This window comes from Anneissia japonica, unplaced genomic scaffold (genome assembly GCF_011630105.1).
Source record: "Anneissia japonica isolate Jap-2015-1 unplaced genomic scaffold, ASM1163010v1 scaffold287864_len1152817_cov193, whole genome shotgun sequence".
NCBI lineage: Eukaryota > Metazoa > Echinodermata > Crinoidea > Comatulida > Comatulidae > Anneissia > Anneissia japonica.
The window spans coordinates 963,063-968,905 of NW_022710960.1; positions in this window are offsets into that span (position 1 = coordinate 963,063).

Genomic DNA, 5,843 nt, shown 5'->3' on the forward strand with positions numbered 1-5,843 from the left:
TGTGTTTAAAGCATAATTATCTAGCACATATCTTTTTATGACTTTAGGAATGGAGAGCTGATTATTATTATTTTTTTTTAATAGGGTTTATTTAATTTAAATAAAACACATTCTTTTTGATACAAGCTTTGTTTTTTTGTTATAATTTGTGCATTCAAATTTCACATGACTTCAAAATTGTGTTGAACATTAAAAAGTAAGTCTTGCAGGAAGTAATCTTAAAAAAAAAAACTGTATTGTATGCTCATATATAGTCATATTGTGCCTCAATGAGGTAATGATGGGATGTGATGACCATAATTAGGCATGTGACATTTTATTTATTGCTTCAACACTATTTGTCAAAAGACTGTTGTATGCCCATTTATAGTCATGATTTGCCTATATATGGTCATGATGTGCCTATATATGGTCATGATTTGCCTATATATGGTCATGATGTGCCTATATATGGTAATGATTTGCCTATATATGGTCATGATGTGATGTCATCATGACCATATTTAGGTATTTCACATGTTGTCAAGTAAAATTTGATAGTTTGGGCAGAGGCTTTACACAAAACATTTAGCATAACGACCAACTTAAAAGAACACTCAAAACATATTTATATTATGCTGGTTTGACTTATCAACCTTGTGTACAAACAAGAGGCTACTGTGCTGATTGTTTAACGACTTGATTTTTTCAGATTAGGTTTCAGTTAATTGAAAGAAATTACATTTAACTATTATCATGAAATTGTCATTATTTATATTATTATTTTTACTATAGATTTTTTTTTTAATTCTTTTAATTATTAATTGAAAGACACATCCACATTCTGTTTGCAAATTTGAGTGTTCACAATTTCACTTACCTCATGGATAAATATATGAAATACGAAATACGAACAACTTTTATTGCAATTCATAATAAATATAAATTGAAGTTAAAGAGACAAACATCGCTCAAAAGATTATAAAAAAAGAAAATTCAATGAAATGTCAAAAGTTAAAAAAAAAACATCAAGAAGAGAAGAGAAGATTTTTATTTTCTTTATTTTTCGAAAATATTGCCTGCTCAGCCAGGTTTGAGAGTTGGGATGAGAAATGGACAAATTGTCTTCATATAACTAATAACTTTTTTTAAATTATTTGCTATCTAGGTTTCCATAAAGGTGGTAATAATTGTTTGAGTATTTTTTACATACTTGCTATTTTTCACTGCCGAACTCAATGTAGTAATAAACTAAGTCTCTTTCATAGTCATTCCACTCTTTAAAGGTTTGCATGGCAAAGTAAAATTATAGTATGGAGCGAAGATGTAGAGTGTTATGACATCACTAAAAGTCACATGAGCATGCAAGGACGTTAAGTTCTTGTTGCATGGATTCTAGGACCCAATTTGGCCCAATCTATGTATGCAGAGAATCTAAGATGCCAGGTAGGAAGGTCACGCATGAGTGATTCCGTTCTAGGGTCACGTCATCGCGCAAATCTAATGCTCCCTAAAAAATACTTTCTGTGCACCACGTAGGTAGTTCGTAAAAGAACTGTTGTTTTTGTGGATTATTAGACTGTTATAATAGCTGGATTGCTCATTGGCCATTTACTGTACAAAAAAAACTGAAACCACGTTTACCATATTCAAGAGCCCAAGTGATATAACAGTTTAGACAAGTTTTAGTTTGCATCTGGTCAAGCTATTGCTGTGTAGAATAACAATTCTTGCAATACGGCTTAATAATAAATTTTCACATCCTGTAACCACTCACTGTAACCATGTGATGCGATGTCGCATTGTTGGTGACCATCACACCAGTTCCAAAGTTTTGCACTGGGATGATTTATGTAATGTTGTAGGCTCCCCAACATGGCTTCACTAAAACCAGCCAATGAGCAATCCGGCTAATGTAGTAGAGATTAGTATTTCCATCAGATATCCTATAAGATGCTATAGATTAAGTCATGTAAGTGTCAAAGAAAGACAATTCCTATATATAGGACAAATCCTATTATATTTGAGCGAAGTGTTAGTAGGCTGTTTTCACTGGTACACACCAATACTGAGAGAAAATAGTATTCAAAAATTGTAAAAACTGTAGATTTTATTAAAGTAAAAAACAGTAGAAATTAGGTTAAAGCAACTGTTAAGGGTATTTAGAAAAATGTGGCTATGTTTAAAACGAGTTGTAATGCAATTCTATAATGCATATCCTGACGTCATCCTAATAATATCAATTCTTATTTCATCAGTGATTTGTTGAACTCACTTACAAAGGCATGTAGGCGTGTCAACATGTGGTGGAGGGGTTGATGTAAAAGTGAGGGTAAAATGTCTGATAAATACCGTTACAGTATATAACGTAATTTTTTAAAACAACTTGTATCTTTTTGATCAGCAGACTTTTAGTGGAGGGGTGCAAAGTTATTGCTAGGACTTTCATCCCTTCTCCAATACTAGTACATCCCCACCCCCATACACCTTCCCCCTTGATACAACCACTGCTCACTTGATCCTGCATTCTTGAGGTGATAATTAATGGGGCTAATTTTAATACATTTATATTAGACGAATCGCAGTTATTATATTACTTCTAGGTAATAAAGATTAAGCATAGGCTTAGCCACTTTTAATAAAAGATGAAGAATGATTGATTTAATAACACAATGCATTCCATTATTTACCATCTCTAAAGTTTACTTAATGTTTTAACATTGTTCAATATTTAAAAACAATTACTGTATTTATTTAAATAAACACCCTGGAGCATTTATAGTCGAGAAGGTTTTTTGGGGGGCGTTTCTTAGAAGGAGCCATTTATTTATTTATTTATTTTTTTTGTGTCTGCAAAATGGATACGTAAATAATCCCCCCATAATTTCACTATAAATGTGGAACTTCAACACACATTATCGTCAAATTTATTTTTCTATTTCTTGATCATAAAGAAATAAAAAAATATAATTGTACTGGGGTAGATAATAATAGAATGTGTTGAGAATGATGTTGCTTCAATTATTTTTGTTTACCATCATTTAGTGGGGGAAGTTTATTCGAGGCAAAAATAAACGCCTCGGGTGTTTATTTTAGGGAAGCGTTTATTCCAGGTTGAGGCTCTAGGGACGAGTATATTCGAGTGGAATTAATTCGAATAAATACGGTATTTTTAATTTAAATTTAAACAAGGGTACTATGATTCCATTCCTTTTTTTTTGCTATCGTTGAATTCTTGTACTGTATTTTTTTACTACTATTCTAGTATTGTGGAACGTGATTCAAGAATGATGGCCTTTAAGCTCTGTGCATGCTATCATAAGCTCATTTATAGTCACAATGTGTCTATATATGGTCATGATGTGATGTCATAATGGCCGTATTTAGGCAGCATCTGCATATCAAGTGGTAATATTGAGTAGTCACATGCGTTTTCCTGATGTGTATGGCATCAACTTTTGAAGGCTCGTACTCTATCATCCTTTGTTGCCTTAAAAAATATAAACATCCTGGGATATCCATTCTGATTGGCTGTGATTCTACGTGTAACCAAAGAAAACTACGTGCCTGCAGTACATACGATCACGTTATATGATTATCTTGAGTAGGCCTAAGAAAATGCAAATGTATAGATATCGGTGTGACCGGCTTCCGCGCATGCTAATCTTTCACATGCAGAATTTTGTCTTGTGTTATTCAGATAAAAATATCGTTCAAAAAACATGATATTTACACATATGGTTATATAATTATATAATTATTTTAGTTTATCTTCATTCGTAATGTCATAGCGTATCTGTATTTTACGAGAATTGTTGATCAAATTTTTATTATTATAATACCACTCAGTTATTGAAACAGGCACGATTTAAAACCTAAGCAAGATTGTCTGATATCGTACAATTTCATTCAGTCCTCAATTCGTGTATCGTCAAAATACGAAATGTTCTGCAGCCGTGTAAATTGATTTCAGTCCTCAATTCATGTATCGTCAACTACGAAAAGGGTTCGCGGTCGCGTAATCTGATTCAGTCTTCAATTCGTGTATCGTGAAATACGAACAGATTACTGTATGTGAAGTGCTGTATTTGGCATATTTCTTACCGTAAAAAAAAAAACTGAAACAAGAGTAAATTTTCACTCACGTGACATTACCCATGTAACTACTCAAACACATTGCAGATGCATTAGATGATAGCTTCAGTGTCATTGGTGGTGTTATTTTATTAAATAATTTTTTAATTATATTTTGTTAATCATTAAATAACAATAATTATTATATTTTGATAAAAATAATTTAAGTGAGAATAGTTACCGTTTTAATAGGTATCTGTGTGCAGTAAAGACATGTATGTGTGATTATTTTTATTCCACAGTAATTACAAAAGTTTATATAAGTTTTTCATTTCTGAATGGTTTTCATGTATCATAATATATAATTTTTCCTCTACCACTAATCATCAAATCTATTTAATTTGAAGGGGAAAGAAGAGGTAAAAATATTATATATACATATTGAGACTGGTAGAGTAAATTTGATTTTTTTTTCTATTTGTATTTCTTTTCTTTTTTTTATTTGCATATCTTTGTCATGCTGGTTCATGATATGTGTACTTGCTGTTTTTTCCTTTAAATGCATGATGCGTAGTTTTATTGTGCATTGATTCCCCCAATGTATCTTAGGGGTGGGGGTAAGTGTTGTGACCTTGGAATTTAATTTTTCTAATTACATTACATTGTTTTGCTTTTACCTCCTTACTTTTAGTTCGTATGTGACTTGTATTCAGTTGAATAAAACCGTAGCATTCGCCCTTGACGAATGTCAAAGATCAATAATAAAATATTATTATAAGATCTTTGACGTATGTGTGCGTGCGCGTGAAAGGGCGTTTGCTACGCTGGGTTTTGCCAACAAGAAACTCAAACAGTTCACACTGGCTTAAATTTTGATATTTTTTGATATGTTTATTTGCTGAATCCAGAATCGAGGTTATAAGTCTGAATTGAATACGATAGTGCTTTGATTAGACAAATATGCATAATTACAATAAACTACCACAATTTACTTAACTCTTGTAGAGTGTTTCTTTATTGAGGCCAACGATTACAATTCAATGACGTAACGCTATCACGACCACAGACCACTCGTTTAATAATACGTACAACATTATACATTGATGGTGGCGATAAAATTGTTAATGATAGGCCTACGTAAAAATCAGGACAGTAGTAGCGGTTTTATTGGTAACGATGACGACGCTAATGATGATGGGTAATGATAAATCCAATAAAGTACGATCTAGTTGGTTCCACCATGGACCTATAATCTTATTAATATGTCCATGGCTCCACGTATGACATACAGTAACATTTTATGAAAGACCAATACAGTATTTTGGACACGTCTGTGCCCATTCGTATGAGTCTGTGGTCTTGTTCCAAATGCTGATTTGGTTGAGGGCTATCGCGATTCTATAGTCACTGATTTGCAATGGTCCTTATTTTCGGAATGGGAAACCATCTTCTTTGTGATAGCACCCGATGACACGATGTGCAGCACAAATACCAAAATATAATACTGTATAGGAAATAGACCATCCATTAACACATCTGCCGTCTTTAAAATGTCAAATGAATACAGTACAATACATAGACAATACCATCTGTATTCCGATTACTTTTTTAGTTCATTATTTGAATCGTCTCACTCCATAACAATTGACGCGTTTGTTTTAATTGTACATCGATTTCAAAAGCGATAACCTCCTTTTATAAACACCAGGTCCTCACTTTCAGTGGTATCCTAGAAACAAACAGATCAATACTCTATTGATAATGCTCACTCAAGCATTTTGAAATGGATT